This window comes from Propithecus coquereli, unplaced genomic scaffold (genome assembly GCF_000956105.1).
Source record: "Propithecus coquereli isolate 6110/MARCELLA unplaced genomic scaffold, Pcoq_1.0 Scaffold206, whole genome shotgun sequence".
Lineage (NCBI taxonomy): Eukaryota > Metazoa > Chordata > Mammalia > Primates > Indriidae > Propithecus > Propithecus coquereli.
The window spans coordinates 3,595,520-3,613,706 of record NW_012145634.1 but is presented as its reverse complement, the minus strand read 5'-3'; positions in this window follow the sequence as shown (position 1 = coordinate 3,613,706).

Here is an 18,187-nt window from a genome sequence, read left to right as displayed (position 1 = left end):
CCCTGTAAGGGAGCTAATTTTATTATTCCCAATTTACCAGCGAGAAAACTGAGGCTCAGAGAGGTGATCCAACTAGACCAAAGCGTTTTCTAAAACCACCTTCAGTGGCATCTCTGATGTGGCAACAGAAAAGAAGCCAAACTGTAAACTAATTTAAAGAGGTTTATTCTGAGCCAAATTTGAGGGCCATGACCAGAGCCACGCCCAAGAGGCCTTGAGCAAGTGGACTCGCCGTGGGTGGGTTACAGTTTGATTTTACACATTTCAGGGAGACAGGGGTTACAGGTAAAGTCATAAATCAATACATGGAAGGCATCCATTGGTTTGGCCCAAAAAGGTGGGGCATCTCAAAGTGGGGGGCTGAGAAGTCATAGGCGGGTTTAGGGATTCTTTAGTTGACAATTGGCTGAAAGAGTTAGGCTTTGTCTAAAAGACCAGGGGTCAGCACAAAGGAGTTAAGGGTCTATCTTTCATACGATGCTATACCGGAATCAGGTTGGGAAGTAAACCACAATATATTGGGTTAACAAAACCTGCTTAGTGAGATTTTATCATTTGTCTGTGTGACTCGCCAGGCCCCCTTAGAAAGGAATTTGGGCAAAAGAAAAAGATCAGAGTTTCGTCCTCAGATGTAGTAAAATCCTCATAAGAATTCTGGTTTCCTACTCTTTGAAACCCCTATGAGAAACTGATGCCTTCCACAGTGGTTCTGTGAATAAGCTTTTATCTCAGAGAGAGGGGGATGTTTTCTACATTGACCCATTTCCTCATTTAATTCCCCCTTCAGCCACTGAGGTAGGCACCACCGTGATGTCCCTTTTACAGATGAGAAGACAAAGGCCCTGACAGCCCTGCCTTGGCAAAGGTCCCAGATCTGACCCTGTGCACGACTCCAGATTCTTTCCCCCAAGATAAACTGCCTCTCAGGATGAACTTCCCTTCTCAGGACTAAGTCCAAACAAGCAGACATCACTCCTTTGCAGAAATGAAAATAAAGGGACAAGATGATTTTTGAGATTTCCAAATATAGATCCTTTATTTATTCGGACGCCAGGTTGCTAGGGGTGGAGGGAGGGAGATTTGGCCAGCCGGAAAGATGTGGTGTCAGACGGCTGTTTGCATATGGTGATCTTCTGTAGCCGGTGACAGTGGGTTACCAGGGCTCCAGGGGCAGAACTGTATTTTGGGATCCACTCTGGGCCAGGCACTACTGACAATAAACACTTCCCGAGTAAGTCATGATTGCGTGAATGAATGAATGAATGAATGAACTATTGCCCCGCTTGGTCCCACTCCGTATCGGCAGAACAAACCCCAACAAATATCTCACACGCTGCATTGTTCAAAAACCCATTCACAACCCCCATCCCTAAACACACGATGTGCCTGCTCTGCCCCCAGAGCTCCAGAGGCTGTCCCCTCCCCTCCCATGTCTGCCTTTGGAGCCTCATGCAGGGGATTTGCTGCAGCAGCAGGAACCAGCTGACAACACAATTCTTCCTGTTTCCTGGGAAAGCCTTTATTTTGCTTTGTTCTACACTTGAAAGTGAGCGTGCACAGGACTCTCAAACGGCTCTGCTCCTCTCGGCTGTGCTGTTTGGGACGAGGGATGTTAAACAGAAAGGCCCCGCTATGTGGGGACGGGGAAGGAAGCCCCATCCTGGTGCACGGCCCTGGATGCCTTACTGGTGCGTGCTAGACCTCTGGCTCAACTATCTTTAAAATCCAGGAGGCTGGATGAGATGCCCCTGGGGTCTTTTCTAGGTGAAAAACACACACACGTTTGGGAGTGAAGTGCACAAACAGCGTCTTGCACAGAGCAGAAGCTGAATGCATCTTTGCTGGTCTGATTTCAAAAACAACCGATTCCTGATCGTTTCCTGAGTGGCAGTTTCCAGAAAGAGGGAGGAGAGAGGGTGTTGGGTCCCTGACTTTGAGGTCGAGGAGGGGAGGGCTGATGCAAAGGGGTGGAAGAAAGACTTGGAGATAATGAGAAATTGCATCAACTTTCCCCAGGCTGTTTCTGGTTCTGGAAGCGAGCAAAAATAAAGCAGGAGGGGGAAAATAACTAGGCATTTATTTTGGAGATGTATCGGAAGCACAAGTGTCAACTGGCTGAAAGGCCGCCTTCTCCTGCTGGCTGAGGGTGTGGGCGACAGCCCGCACATCCAAATGAGGGAGCGATTAGACCGCGCTTGCCTCTGAAGATGGATTTCCTGGTTGGGGGAGCGGGCTGGGGGCTGTGCTGCTGTAGAGGGGACTGCAACATTAGGCTTTGGCAAGTTAATTAGGGTTCAGGAGTCCAGCAAGTGAGCAGGGAGAGAGGCTGGATTTGCATAAAGCCCATTTACATAATGTTCTTCACAAATTGTGCAGCCAGAAGGCAGGGAAGGGGGTGGGGAGGGGAAGGGTGGGGAGGGGAAGGTGGTTAGACACCCGCCGGAGGCAGCAGCAGCCAAAGGGGGGGTGGGTGAGCAGCCCCTGTCCCCACTCTGTCTCTGCCATTGTCAACCCCGCCTGTCTCAGGTCCCCACCTGCATTAGGGCCCTGTCCCCACATCGCCCTGCACCGTCCGGCCTCCCCAGAGCAGATTTCTAAACCGCCTCTATGGTCACTGGTCTCCTTTGCTTAAACTTTTTGTGACTCCCCGCTGCCCTCCGGATCCCGTCCCAGCTCCTGAGCCAACCTGTGGGACCCCTTGTGGCAGTCTGGCCCCCTTGGCCCTCCTGACTCGGTTTCCATCTCACCTAAGCTCAGTCCCACTGTGTGACTCTTGGGTCCCTGGACTCGCTTGGCTTCCACAGGCCTCCCGCCTCCGTGCTGCCCTCACCTGTCTCAGAATGCCCATCGCACAAGTGCCAGCCTCTTGGTGGCAGCTCCCTGTCCCACTGTACCAAATACCCTGCTCTCGTGGCATTTCCCGAAGTCCCCTCTTGTGTGGCCTGGGAGCCTCCGTGCACCTGCATCCCGGAACTCATCACGCTGTGTCGTCATTGCTTGGGGAGGGTCTCTTCCCCATCTCACTGTGACTCCTCCGGGAAGGGACTTGCTGGACACATCTGTACATCCAGCTGGGGCAGGGGCATGCAAACAGTAGGTGCCCAATAAATGCTGGTGGAATGAATGAAACATATCACATCAGCCAGAGATCGAGACTAGGTTCCAGCCTCCCTGAAATGAACCAGACCAGCCCTTTAATGTCTCTGGGGTTCAGGCTCCACTTTTTTTTTTGGTCTTTGTCATGACCCTCAACCAGTCCTGTGTCGGAAGCCGCAGAGGATGAGGAGAGGCATCCGGGAGGGTGTGGGGATCTCTGAGCTGAACCCTCCACTGAGGGTAGGTTGCTGAGGCAGACGAAAGGGGAAGGGGTGTCCCAGGCTGGGCAAACAGCATGTGCGGGGGCAGGGGGCTGGAAAATGCACAGAGCACTTGGGACAGGGGGAGGGGATCGAGTGGGCTAAAGCCAGGGACAAAAGATGGAAAATATGGTGAATCTCGAATTCTGAGCTGAAGAGGCTGAAATATATCTGGTGGACTTTTGGAAGTCCCTGAACGTTTGTGATCAAGGAAAAGAAAAAAAAAAGTCACACCTACTGAGCACCTACTGCATGCCGCCAAACAGGTGATTTAATTCAGTGGCCAAGCACGTAGGTGGTCTTCTCTCCATAGTCGCCAGTTTGGAGGACGAGCCTGCTGGAGTCACTTGCCCGAGGTCTCCCCGCTGGGGAGAGGGGAAGCAGGGCTTTGGACCCTGGCTTCCAAATCCTGAGCTGCCTTCTGAACTCAATTGATTTATGTTTTAGAAAAATATGCAAAAGGGAAGGGAAACAGAAGAGAGAGAGAGAGAGAGAGAGAGAGAGAGAGAGAGAGAGAGAGAGACGCAGAGGAGGAAAGGGGAAAACAGAGGGGATAAGACTGGCCAGACGAGGAGGAGACCCAGAGATGCCGGTGACCCCGGAGGGCAGCAGGGATGCGCCTGCTCTCTGTCCAGGAGAACTTTCTATGGGGATGTTCTAGGTCTGCCTCCAACACAGTAGGCTCTAGCCTCATGTAGCTACTGAGCACTTGAAATGTGCAACCGAAGAACTGAAGTTTAATTGTATTTAGATTTAAACTTGAATAGTCGTAAGGGAGTGGCTACGGTATTAGACAGTGCAGCTTTAAGAACGGTCCTTTTTTTCCAACAAGGGCCTGGCTTAGACTTTCTCTGGGTCCTTCTTGGCCTCCTAGATTGTGCCTCTGTCCTGAACGAGGCGTCCCTGACATTTCTCTGCCTCATATTCCTGGACATCCCACCCACATTGAGGTTTAATTTTAGCTGATTCTCTCTCTCAAGGACAAAGTCTATATTTTTATTTTAATTTATGTCACCTGAACCACTTCCAAGTTTTACTTTTAGAACCTGTCAATATTAGTGACATGTGGCATTTTAGGTACTTTTCTGCTGGTGGGGCCTAAATTTATTGTCATTTTATGTCACTCAGCAAAATGCACAAAATGCCAGAAGTGTTATAAACAGAGACGATTTATGTTCAGGTTGGGGTGAGGTTAAGAGAATGAATATAATCAATTTTTTTTTCAGAGACTTTTATGCGAGTGTGCGGGCCGGCAGGTGCACATTTGACGTTCGGCGGGAAGTATTTTCCAAGCAACAGGAGACAGCAGACGCAGACGGGGTCCAATTACCGCCGCTCACGACTGATCACGCCACGCACTCGTGTGCCGGTACCTGGGCCCTGGTCTCAGGCACCCAGCAGGGGGCTGTGCACATGCTAGGTGCTCCGTTAAGGCTTGTGGAAGAAAGGACGGAGAGAGCAAAAGAGACAGAAGTGGGAATTCTAAAGATTCTGCTGTTCTATCTCCAGCAGAGCGATCTCTCTGGCCCTGTCAATCCACTGCTCCAAGCCTTTCAATGGCTCCCTAGTACCCTTGTGTTCTTGCTTACTGGGTCCTGCAAGAGCTGCAGGTGAGGCTGTCTCTGAGGGATTGCAATGCTCTGAAAGTTTCACAGCCCTGCCCCTTGCCTTCACATGGGCTCTTCCCGACCTGGGAGTGCTCCATCCTTTCTCTTCCCGGTCCTTCTTCAGTGCCCAGCTCAAACTCCTCTGTCCTTTGCAAACTTTAGCCCCCACTACCCACTAAGAGAGTTGATTGTTCCCTCTTTGAGTTGTCTCTTGTACCTTATGTACAGCTATCCCTTGGTATCCATGGGGGGTTGTTTCCGGGACCCCTGCAGATACCAAAATAGCTGATGCTCAAGTCCCTGATATACAACGGCTCAGTATCTGCACCTAGCCTATGCACATCCTCCCATGTACTTTAAATCATTTCTAGGTTACTTGCCATACCCAATACAACGGAAATGCTATGTAACTAGTTGTTACACTCTATCGTTTAGGGAATAAGGACAAGAAAATCAAAGTCTGTGCATGTTCAGTACAGATGTAACCCATTTATGTTTTCCACGAATATTTCTGATCTGCGGTTGGTTGAATCCACAGAGGCAGAGCCCACAGACAGGGAGGGTGGAGTGTGTGTCTTTACTGTGGGGTACCTCGTGTTGTCTTGTTTGCTAACCTCGTTGCCACCAAAAGATCACGGTGTCCCTGACAGCATGGTCTGGGGTGTTTCATTTATCTTTATTCTGGGCCTGGGCAGAGAAGCTGACAAGGGAAATACGATCGAATGATAGAGCACATGGGTGCAAATCGGGTGGGTCCTCCCTGTCCCCTCTTCTGGCTTAGGATAGAGCTGTGCTGGCTCTACTGAGCCCATTCCTGTTATCTCTCACTTTGCAATTTCCAAACCTCACGACCGGTCTCTGTTCCTCCACTTTCCTTGTCCTTGCAAGTTTATGCCTTTAAAAAATTCCTTTATTATAATTTTATTGGGTTTTATGGAGGGAAATATATTAGAGGGGTGTGTTAGATCCACCATTTTCACTGGCAGTCAGTGACAAATGAAAAGAAAGTTCTCTGTTAGCCTTCGGGCAAACGACTTCTCTTACTTTGGTCTCTGATTCTCCGCCTTTGAAATGAGGGAGTCGGGCTGGATGAGTTTGAGGGTCCAACCAAAGTCCGAGAGGAGATCAAGGCCGGAACAGACGTGCTTGATGGGCCACGGGCAGGAGTTGGGATTTTACAGGACAGTGGTCGCTCTCTGGGATTTTTACTACCACCAATAATCCACTTGCATGGCTAATTCTCTTCCCACACATCTGTGTCCTGCCTCCCAGACTCTGAGATTGCTGTAGGTTCTGAGCTTCTCCCTCGTACGACCCGTAGTGACAGCAACCATCTTAGTCTGTGCAGGTGGCCTGCAACAAGTGCCACGACTGGGTGGCTTATAAACCACAGGAATTTATTTCTCACAGCTCTGGAGGCTGAGGTCCAAGATCAGGGTGCCGGCGTGGTCAGTTCTAATGAGGGTGCTGTCCAGGTTGCAGACTGCTGACTTCCGGTTGCGTCCTTGCACCATGCATCGGGTGCTAGAAAGCTCTCCAGGGCTCCGCCCTCATGACCTAATCACTTCCCGAAGGTTCCCCCCTTCTAACACCATTGCATCGGGGGTTAGGAGTTCAACATATGAATTTCAAGGGGACACAAACATTCAGTCCACAGCAGTAACTGACAGTCGTCCGGTTCTGTAGCTTCCTCACACTCCTCACCTTGGCCCAGTGGAACTCTCGTGCCAACCCGGGGCGAGATCTGGAATCTCACTTTGCATGTGAAAAATCCGAGGTTTAGAGAAGGGAAGGGGCTGGCCTAAGGAGCCAAGGTGCCCATCTCTGTCTGACTGACCTTCAGCCCTGGATGTGTCCCCCATCCTGTCCATGCTGGACGATCAGCCAACATTTGTTTGGAGTGCGAGGTGATTAACACTTGAGTTGGTCAGGATGGCGATTATAGCCACAAGGGAAAGAAACATCATTTAAAAAATTAATTGCTGAGTGCAACATCTTCAAGTCTCACCCACGTTGCAGCATGTATCAGCACTGCATTCTTTTTCATGGCCAAGTAATCTTCCATTGTATGGATGTACCACATTTAGCTCACCCACTCATCCACTGATGGGCATGTGGGCTGTTCTCACCTTTTGGCTACTGTGAATAACGCTGCCGTGAATATTCACGTACAGGTACTTGTCTGATGCCAAGCGAAAGACGTCAAACACGAAAGGTCACGTAGCGTCTGATTCTGTTTACGTGAAATATCCAGAATAGGTAAATCCATAGAGACAGAAAGTAGATCCGTGGTTGCTAGGGGCTGGGGAGAACAGAAAACGCAAATGACTAACCTTACTGGGTACGAGGTGTCTTTTTGGAGCCATGAAACTGTTTCGGAACCAGGTAGAAGAAATGGTTGCACGACACAGTGAATGTACGAACGCTAACAGATTGGATACCTCAAAGTGGTTAGTTTTATGTCATGCAAATTTCACCTCAATAAAACAATGAATTACCAAAGACCTCTCTCGAGTAACATTCCACAGAGCCTACAGTGTGTCTGGCAGGTGCTTCACTCTCCACTTTAAACCATATTGTACGGACCCGTGGAACATTCGTGGTATAAATTCACAAGTGGTCAGGTTGTCCATTCTGCCTTCAGCCTCAACACGGCAAGGATATGGGTCCTCGGCTCAGCGCCTCCGTACCCCCAGGAGCTGGTCAGAACGCAGAATCTTGGTCCCACTCCCAGACCCGGGGGATCTCTGCTATGTGGCACGTGTTTGCCTTGGGAGCGATCTCCTCGTCTAGTCACTAAGGAGAGAAGTGGCGAGGGAGGGACTGAGGCTAAATCCCCACGAAGTCCGTCCTCGCTGAATCAGATCTGTGGTTCTCTCTCTCTCTCTCTTTCTCTCTCTCTCGCCCCTCCCCCGTTCTTCCAGGTCACTCTCTTTCTGTCTCTCTCTCCCACCCTCTCTTCTCTCCCGGACTTCCCCCACTCGGCAGAGTCCCTACCCTTCTGCACTCTCTGCATTGATTTTTATCACTCCTCTTGGCAGGTTAGTCATCACCATTCTCAGCAGAAATCCCTTCCATTTCATTACGCTGGGGCAGACACGCTGGGCAGCGGGGGTGGGGTGGGGGCTGGGTTTCATTTCACCGCCATGTCTGCGTCAGGTGGGAAAGGAGGAATCTCCACGCTGATCATCCCAGAGGAAGAAGGCCAGTGCCGTGGAGGGGACAGAGACCCCTTGGTGGGCCTTTCCAGCTCCAGGGTCCTGTGGCACATCCCAGCCCCCGGGGCCCCCTGCCTTTCTCTGTCTTCAATAACCACTGCCATTTGGGGGGCTTGCTATGGCCTGCGGAGTTCGTTTCCATGCACTGCTCCATTAAATCCTCACGACACTTCCGAGAGGTTGGGATTGCCACCTCCTTTATTTTATAAGTGGAGAAAGTGAGGCTTGGGGATATGAAGCCACTTGCAAGACACCTGGGAATGAGAGCGGGTCTCCGGGCTCTGAAGTTTGTCCTGCCATCCATGAAGGGATCCTGCCATCCACCCACCTGCCGTGGTGGGGTCCTAGCAGGAAGAGCTGGGCATTTGTGGTCTGATGGACTTGGGGACCGATCCCAGCTCTGTCGCTTGCTGGTGCTCTGGGCAAATTGCTGCATCTCCCTGGCCCTCCCTCTCCTTAGCTGTTCACATGGGATGGAGGATGGGATGGAGCTGGCAGAGCACAGCTCTTAGGACAGGAACTCTGTAATGCAAAGCAGCCCCTGCATGCCCCCCAGCTGTGGGACCAGGGAGGCCACATCACCTCTCTGAGCCTCCATTTCCCCATCCTCCAAACCTACCACTCTGGATCGTTGCAAGAATTGCATGAGCTAGCTCCCATGCAGCTTTCGGCTCATGCCTGGTACAGGGGCACGTGCTCAAGAAACACCTTTGATTGAAAAAATATCAGTCTATTGGATCGTGGAATCTAAGATATTCTCGCAATGGCAAGATGTACCCAGAATTCAGAGATGCTAAAATGTAAAAAAAAAAAAAAAGCGTGCTTAGAATCAAGAACGCCCTCCAATGTATGGTGCCTACTCTGTGTGAGGCATAATGTGAGGCATTTTATAGACATTTTCCTGTTGAATCCTGACAATAGTCACAAAAGGTGGGGTTTAGTCTCCCCATTACACAGGTGAGAAAACTGAGGCTCCAGTTTGTCAGAGATGAAGCTGGGAGAAACTCAGGTTGGTCTGCTATCAAATCCAAAGTGCGGATGAAAAAACAAAAGAAGATGTGAACATGTTTTGCAGACTACACGGTTTCAGTCATGTGTGTAGGGGAAGATGGGAGAAAACATGATAATAATGATATCTATTAAGCATTCATTGCCTATCATGTGGCAGACGCTGGGCTAAGGGATTTACAAGGGTTGCCTCGTTGAATCCCTGCAACAACTCTGTTATAATCCCCACTTTGCAGATAAGCAAACAGGTTCAGAGTGGTCAAGCAAGTTACCCACGGTCACACAGCCAAGAAATGGTGAAGCTAGACTTCAACCCCAGTCTTACAGGCTGCACAGTGGAGTCCTTAACCCTGAAATTGGAAGTTGCTAATCTCTGGTGTTTAACTGGGGGGACCCTCTCAACCCTTGGTGGCCTCTCTCTCACCCCTTGCCCCACTCCAGGGTTCAAGCTGGGCATGGACCGGGTGGCTCCTACACGCCTCTCTGTGACCCGTCTGTCTTTAGTCCTCCTCCCAGCCTGTCATTGGAGCCGGATCCGGGCCCCAGGCTGGGGCCGTGGGCCTGCAGAGAAAGAGCAAGCAGTATGCAGATCGCCCCATTAAAATTTCATGTGGATTCAAAAATTCAGTGTTGACTTCGGTGACGCAAATAGGTATGAAAATTCCGAGGAAGGCACACTCATTGTTACTGAAATCAAATGGTTGAACGGCCACTAATGAGGCAGACAAGGAGCCCTGCTCACCCTCTGAGGATTGAGGGGAGACGGGAAGAAGAGCCAGCGCACTACATTATTCATACCCTCTTGTTTGAGTTTCAGATCTTGAGGAGGCTCTGGAAGGGGAAGGCAGAGAGGGCAGAGGCGGCAGGAGGCGGGGCTGGCAGCCGAGAGGGGGCCCCACTCTGCCAGCTGCGGAAGGCCGGGTGACTAATTGACAACTACTCACTGATCCCCTTCCCCAGGGCACCCATGTCTTCCGCCTCTCATTTTTAGCTCCGGCGGCCCACGAGCACCTCTTTAGCACCTGCCACGGTGCCTGGATTTTCCCCAGCGGGGGCTGTGTGCGAGCGTGACCCGTGAAGGAGGACTCGGCCTCAGTCCTGGCTCTGTGTGACCCCGGGCAAGTGGATAAACCTCCCTGAGCCTTGATTTTTTTCCCCCTTAAAACAGGGAAGCCGAAATGAGTGGCTCCTCTATCTATTAATACTTTGTAGGGAGGCAGCGTTTCTGGGAGTCAAATGCCACATTGCGGCGCTCCTCAGATGCTAATGCTCCCACCAATCCCCTGCAGATCTTGTTGGAATGCCGGTTCTGATTCAGTAAGTCCAGGGCGGGGCCTGACGCTCTGCATTCTAACCAGCTCCCAGGTGAGGGCCATGATGCGGGTTTGCAGCCCTCTCTGTGAGCAGCCGGGTCTAAAGGCTCCCTGTGCATCAGCATTCCTGGAGAGTCTGTATTATAAAAACACAACGCCATCCTCATCTCCCGAGGCTGTGGTTTAGTTGGTTGGGTCCAGGCACCTGGAGGTTTTAAGCCTCCTCCCCCCACGGATCTCACATGCAGCCAGATTTTGGTGGTTCTTGTAACCAATGCATCTTCATCGTTTATGCCCCTCATTTTTTCTGACCATTCTGCAAGCTTCCTCTTCTTCAACTCCCCTTAAGTGTTTAACGCGGCCATGCTTTCTCCCTTTTCCCTGGGCAAAACAGTTTGCAAGAAAGAGCATCCCTCGTTGAAGAGGAAGGGATGCTGCTTCCCCAGGGACTGACCTCTTTCCGGGGGATGGTGCCTGTCTCCAGGTTCTAAGGATGCACTTTGGGTCCCACTCTCCGAGTAGGCGGGGCCCCTCCCAGGGCTCACCTAGGCGACAGCCCCGTCTGCTCTTTCTGAGACCGAGAGGCCCCATCATGCTTATAACACATTCTCTAAAAGTAGAGACCAGACTCGAGACAAGCCACAGAGGTAAAACCAGCTCGAGAGGGAAGGGATTGATTTCCGCCAGAGAAACCTGCGTTGAATGCACAAGCCCACCGTTGACCACGCACCCGGCATAACCAATAAACAGGTTCCCCATTCCTCCCTGCATTTCCTAATTATTACTCGGCTATAAAAATCCCTTCTCCCTCCTGCCAACATTATCTTAGTAAACGTTATGAGCGCTCACGAGGTTAATGCAGGGCCGTAAATCCGCAGTGGGTCGAACAAGTGAGACTTGAGGAGCTGTTCATAAATCTACGGGAACGGCTCCAGTTTGTTTATTTAATAAAATATCGTTTCGTAGAAATGCACAGGGCGCGGCGGGGTTCACACCTCAGCGGGCGCGCTGGGGAGGGGTGGGTGGTGGAGGTCGGTGGAGGTTGGGGAGTGTGCGTGCCCAGGCGTGCATGCGGCGGCGGGGTGCTAGGCGGCCTGTAATTACACCGGGCATTCTGAACTCGGTACCTGCGCTGCTGAAGGCAGCCTGTTCTCTCGGAATTCTTTAATGGGCCTCGTCAATATTTGAAACGGTGCTACAAAGCCCAGGACGTGTGTAATGCTGTTTGTGCAACATGAACACCTCCCCGAGAAAATCTTCTGGGATTTGTTAGGGGCGTTTTGCCCACACTGGGCTGTTAAATCAACAAAAGGTCAGGCTTCCTCACACGGTGTGGAATACGATGCTAAAAAGCGCGGGCATTGGCGTAAACAGACACGGATTTTAATACCAGATTTGCCACTTACTTGGAAGGTGGCCTCAGTGTCCTTCTCTGCACCGTGGAGATGGTCTCCTGTACTTTATGGAGAACGGGTATGATAGGCAGAGAGACCAGAACGCAACACAAAGATCGCTCTCTTTCCTCTTGCATTTACCTGTGAGTTTGCAGCACTGCAGCAACTCTGAGATGGTTTTGTTAATTAGTTTTGGCTGAAGGTCATCTACAAGGCCCTGATTCTTTTCTTTTTAATTGACTGGGCCCCAACCTGGCAATCAAAGGCAGTGGGATGTGATCAATGGAAACAGCAGTCTGCTGACGTGGGAGGTGGCATTCCTGCTCGAAGGGGGTTAGCATCCCTCAGCCTCTGTGCTGGGAATCAAGGTACTCATGGAAGGATGCATGTGGTGGTGTGGTCTAGCGGTGAGGACATAGAGTGGGCTGCCCTGGGTTCGAGTCCTGACTCAAACATTTAACTATCTGAGCAGCCTTCGTGGTACCCCTGGGTTCGTGAGAATTGGAGATCTTCGCATCTACCTCTTAGGGCTCTGAGCACTCTACGAGTTAACATGGATCAAACATTTGTATAGACCTGGCACACTGCATGTACAAGCTCAATAAATAGTGGATAGATGAATAGCGGAGAAAAAGACAAGAAAGGCAGAAACTAGGGTGACCAACCTGTCCCAGTTTTCTCAGAACTGCCTCAGTCTTTAAAACTGAAAAGTCCCACACCTTGGGAATTCCCTTGGTCTCCCAGAAAAGCCGGACGGTTGGTTGCCCGAGCAGGAAGGAACAAGTCAATGCTTAAAGCACTCTTAACTCTGGGTTTAATTTGGCCGCCGCTATTGATGATTTAATAACAGCTGGCTGATTATAGAGGCTTCATCTAAAAGGCTCTAATTCTCCCAGGCTAATTGCTGAGCTTTTGATTAACCCAGTGGCTCTCATTAGAATCACCTGAGGAACTCTCCAAACACGCCAATGACAGAGCCTCATCCCTAAGCAGGGTTTTTCTGCCTTGGCGCTATTGACGTGTTGGGCTGGATGATGCTCGGCTGTGGGGGGCTGTTGTGTGCGTTGTAGCATGTTGAGTGGCATCCCTGACCTCTACCCTGAAGATGCCAGTAGCAATGCCCCAGTTTCGTGACAACCCAAAATGTCTCCAGACATTGCCCAATGTTCCCTGGGTGGCAAAATCACCCCCCATCCCCCACTGAGAACCACTGCCCCACACTAATTTAAGAATCTGTGGGCAGAATAGGAACCGAGATTTGGTATTTTGTATTAAATTCCCGGCCCCCAGCTGACTCTAGCATTTGGCTAAGACCAACTTCATTTGAATATGGGTGATGCTGACAGCCAAGGGGAACTTCGGAAGGGGCTGGAGCTGACTTGGGGTTTGGCCCAGGGCAACCACTGGGAAGAGAAGGTGGGCAAAGACCTCATGGGATAAGAGAGGTGCTGAATTCCTGCCCCTAAATATGCTGCTAACACTGTCCAAGCCTTACCATTAGATATGAGTTCCTTTAGGAAGTTCAAAGTGCCCTGTCTTGAGTTCTTCTTTTTCAAGATACTTCCAGAAGGCAGCACACGACATTGTTATCGGTCACTCATGGCTTCTTCATGGGAGAGGCTGTGCTGGTTCTCGAAATGTTTCGAAATGCTGAAATCATTTGCTCCTCACAGCTCTCTGGGGGTGGCGTGGATTTATTTGCACATGTTACAGAAAAATGACTTTCAGAGAGGTTTAAACAATTTTCTCAAGGTCACACAGCCAGTCGGTAGCACAGCTGAAAGCAAAACTCAGGACGATCACTAACTTCTAGTGACTGGCTCGCTCTATTGTTTCTTCCATCCCCCAGTGAGCCAGGTGTCCACAGAGCGCGATGGGGTGAGAATGGGTCGTGAAAAGTTCCCTCTGTTCCATGTTGGCCAAGAAGGAAACATTCATTGGGTGCTTCCTGCATGCCAAGTCTCGTACTTATATCGCCTTATCAAATCGTCCCAATGTCCCCATGTGGCAGTTTCTGTGATTCCTCCTTTTGGGGAGGAGAAAGTCAAGTCCCGGAGAGAGGAAGCAATTTGCCCAAGGTCACGCATCCAGTACTAAGTGAGGGTGTCCTGACCTAAACCCAGGTGGGGCGACAGCATCCTATGATGATGATTTACCATCTGAATGCAGAGACTGGATATTTATGTAAATTTCTCAGCTGTTGAAATGAGAGGCACTCCATTTTTTTTTTTTTTTTTTTGCAGCATCTCAGCACTCAGAATTCTTTAACTCAGCTCTGAGTGGAAGCAGCTACAGTTAAATGTGTCCCTTTGGCATTCCTATTACTCTAAACCTTGGAGGTCTTCTCTGTTGATTCCTTGGGGTTGCCATCATCCCTCTGCTAACAAAGTCCTCCTCCGATGGGGAGGTTTCAGCCCAGCTCTGCTCTGATTGGCCCTCTCCTCACAGGAAGCATCTAAAGGTCTTGGGGCTGACACAGGAAGTGATTCCCAGTGAGGTCAGCGCCCGTCCTCTTTCCTCCCGGGCCACCATGAACCCTACAAAGCTCAGGGTAGTCACCATGTAATTCGGGAATGCAATTACAAGGATCATAACAGTGCAAATGGTGAGTGAGTTTTCTGACTGCCAGGAGAGGAAACATTTTAGGATTGGTTTCATCAGAGGAATCCATCATTTTGATCTGAACTGTGGCAGTTAACACAACGCTCGCTCTAATTTTAGAAACAGTTTGAGGCGAGAATAGGTTGTATGTGTCTTTGTCAGGCAGTAGGTAACTTACATTTTCTGAGTCTGAAATGAATACTAGCTACGAAAATTACATTTAAAGAAAGTTCCCTTTTTTTCTTAGAATCGCACTGGAGATTTCTAATGGAATGGCAGCGTTTCGTAACCCAAGGGGAACTGTGTATTTGTTGAAGCATCCATGTTGATAACCACCAAACTCGGAAATGAGAGGGAGGAGCAGGGTGGGGCTGAGAGCTCCTCTCCTTGCAGAGGAGACCAGGAAGATAAGACGGAGTTCGTTGGTCAGAGAAAACAGGAGGTAGGAACAGCGCATGCAAAGCCATGGGGTACGAGAGACCCAGCGGTACTGGGGACTAGGGAAAATTTCAAAGTGGTGGAAGCAGGAAGTATATGGGGTGGGGAGGTCAGGGGATGCAGTCGGTTGGGGAAGGTTTGGGCATTCTCATCTTGCACTTTGTTTTCTCCGTGACACCCAGCAGAAGCAGGCTTTGGCCCCCATTCCGTCCTGTCTCCGGTGGCCAGCTTGGATGCCTGGCTTTCCAAGCTGCATCTTCACTGACTCCATGGAAGACAAGAACCTCATCACCACCACCCTGTGGCCTTGCGACTATGTTAGGCAAAGGAGAATTAACGTTGCAGATGGATTCAGGCTGCAAAGCAGCTGACCTTAAAATGGGGAGATTACCCTGCATTATACAGATGAGCCCAAAGTAACCATAAGGATTCTTAAAAGTGGAAGAGACAGGTAGAAGAGCGAGAAACAAAGTGATAGCAGCCTGACAAGGACTCAGCCCGACATCCCTGGTTTTGAAGACAGAGAAAGGGAGCAAGAGCCCAAGAATACAGTGACCTCTAGAAGCTGGAAAAGGCAAGGAAATTGATTTGCCCCTGCGGTCTCCATATGGAATGCAACCTTGCCGACACCTCCGTTTTAGCCCAGTGGGACCCATTTTGGACGTCTGACCTCCAGAACTGTAATATAATAAGCTCCTGGTATTTTTAAGTCGCTACGTATATGGTTATTGGTTACAGCAGCAACAGGAAACTAATATAGGCTCCTGATTTTTATGTGATAGGTGTGTTTAATAATCATCCCTGTTTTGCAGTGTGTGGACATTTGAACTAATGTATGCCAAGTGTTTAGCACGGCCCCTGGCCGACAGTACCTGTTCTTTTCCATGGATGCTATAGGTGGGATGATTCCTGGGCCCGCTGGCTTAGCCAATTGGCTGCTCTAATGTGGGACTCAAAGAAAAAGCCCTAAACCAGGAATCAGGCATACCTGGGTTCAAGTCCTGACTCTGCCTTTTCTATTCGGTGAGTTGGCCTTAGACTTGTGCTCACTCTGCTCTGGGTCTTAGTTTTCTGGTCTATACGATGACTGTGGGGGAGATGATCTATGAGCATCCTTCTGCTGTGACCCTCCCATGAGAATTCACACTGGGTGGGCTTTTGCAGCCCACTCAAGGCCCTTGAAGTGGTTTTCTATAAATGTGGCACCTCGTCCCATCTCTTCAGGCCTCGAAGCTGATGGTGGTCACACCTGACCGACTTGCTTCTCTCTCCAGAGGATGTTCCTTCATTCCTGAGCAGTCGGCTGGGCTCCAGGGACAGACCCAGTGGCCTGGTCCCTGCTGATGTGCAGCCCATGTTCTTGACCACATCAGCTCCTGCACAAACTCGTGAGCCGACAGCAGCCAAATACGTCAATATCTCTTGGTTATCTCAGCCAAGCTGATCCTTGAGGCTTCCTGGTGCCGTGGAAAGACTTGAGATTTGCAGCCAAATAGAGATGGGTTTCAGTGGTGGCTGAGCCATTTGCTTGTGAGCAAATTTCTTAGGCTCCACGAGCCTTAGTTTGCCCACCTGTTAAATGGGAATGATACCAGGTGATGTTAGGTAACAATAGAGCCTACCTCCTAAGGCCGTTATGAGAATGAAGATATTAATTCAAATAAAATGGTGCTGTAGTTGGATATTTATTCCCTCCAAACCTCATGTTGAAATTTGATCCCCAGGGTTGGAGGGAGGGGCGTAATGGGAGGTGTTTGGGTCATGGGGGAAGATTCCTCATGAGTGAATTAATGCCCGCCCAGGAGTGAGTGAGTCCCCACTCTGTTAGTTCCTGCAAAAGCTGGTTGTTAAAAAGAATCTGGCACCCCCACGGCCCACACCTGGTTTCCTCTCCTGCCCTGTGATATCTGCATATGGGGGCTTCCCTTTGTCTCCCACCATGAGTGGAAGCAGCTTGATGCCCCCACCAGACACCCTCTCTTGAACTTGTCATCTACCAAAATTGTGAGCCAGGTAACCCTCCCTTCTGTCCAAACTCCCCAGCCTGGTATTCCTTTATGGCAACACAGCGTGTACCAAGACAAATGGCAGGATAACTGTTATGACGCAGGAGGCATGAGGAAGTGTGGGCAGTAGTCCCCTGCCAGTGGGGGAAGGGGACGTGATAATCACAGAAAACTTCCCACGGGAAGTTACGGCTGAGCTGAACTACAATGTGGGTAAGAAGTTTAGCACAATGCCTGATGGGCGTTATGTGCTCAGAAAGAAAAAGGGAGCGAGGAAGATATTGGATTTGCTGGGGTTGGTGGGGGACCCAGGACCCCTCCCAGGCCCCTGCTGAACCTGCTACACCCCAGTCCTTATGCTTCTCTTCCTTCGTCTTCCTCCTGCCCCATTCCTGCACGCATGGCCCTGGCCCCTCACCCTGCATCCTACTGCCGGGGCAGCCAGCAGGGACAGACATGACAGGAAACAGAGAGAGGCAGAGTTGGGGAGAGAGGCTTGAAGAAGATTGATGCCGGTATTGTTGTCATGGCAACAACAGGATAGGCTGGAGGCCCCACTGCCAGGAGCAGCTCCTGTAGCTCTTCCTGGATTCTGGAGACTTTGAGGGTGGGCAAGAGGCCCAGGTTGGGGCCCTAAGAGCACAAATGGGGCCTCAGGGTGACAGCCAGTGAGAGGAGAGGCATTGGGATCCTTCAGGCAGCATCTGCTGTATCCATAGGCCGTTAGAGAAGACCTGTCTAAACCCCTGAATTGAGAGATGGGAAACTGCTAAGGAGGAGATTGGAGAAGACACATTTCCTGAGCACCTACTAAGTACCCAGTACTTGTCGCTAGCTTCTACTTATTTATCTCCCATTCCACCGGACTATGTCATCTACCTGAGCAGGAAGGCCTCTTCGCTAAGGGCTAGATGTAGAGAGATATCTGGGTTCAAATCCTGGCTCTGCCACTTACCCCATGGGTGGTGTGGTGTGTGTTACCTCCCCTTTCTGAGCCTCAGTTTCCTCATCTGCAAAATGGGTAAAGCTTATGCTATATAATATTGTCTGCCTCATAGCGTGGTTGAGCTTTTTAAACAATGTAATTGATATAATAAGCTTAGTGCTGTGCTTGGTAAAGTGTAAATGCTCAATAAATGTCATATATAACAATCAATAATATTACAAGGCTACCCAGAGAACAGGAAATTTGCATTTTGCTGGCTAAACAAAATACAGTATTTGCAGCATCTGGTTTTGCCCTTTT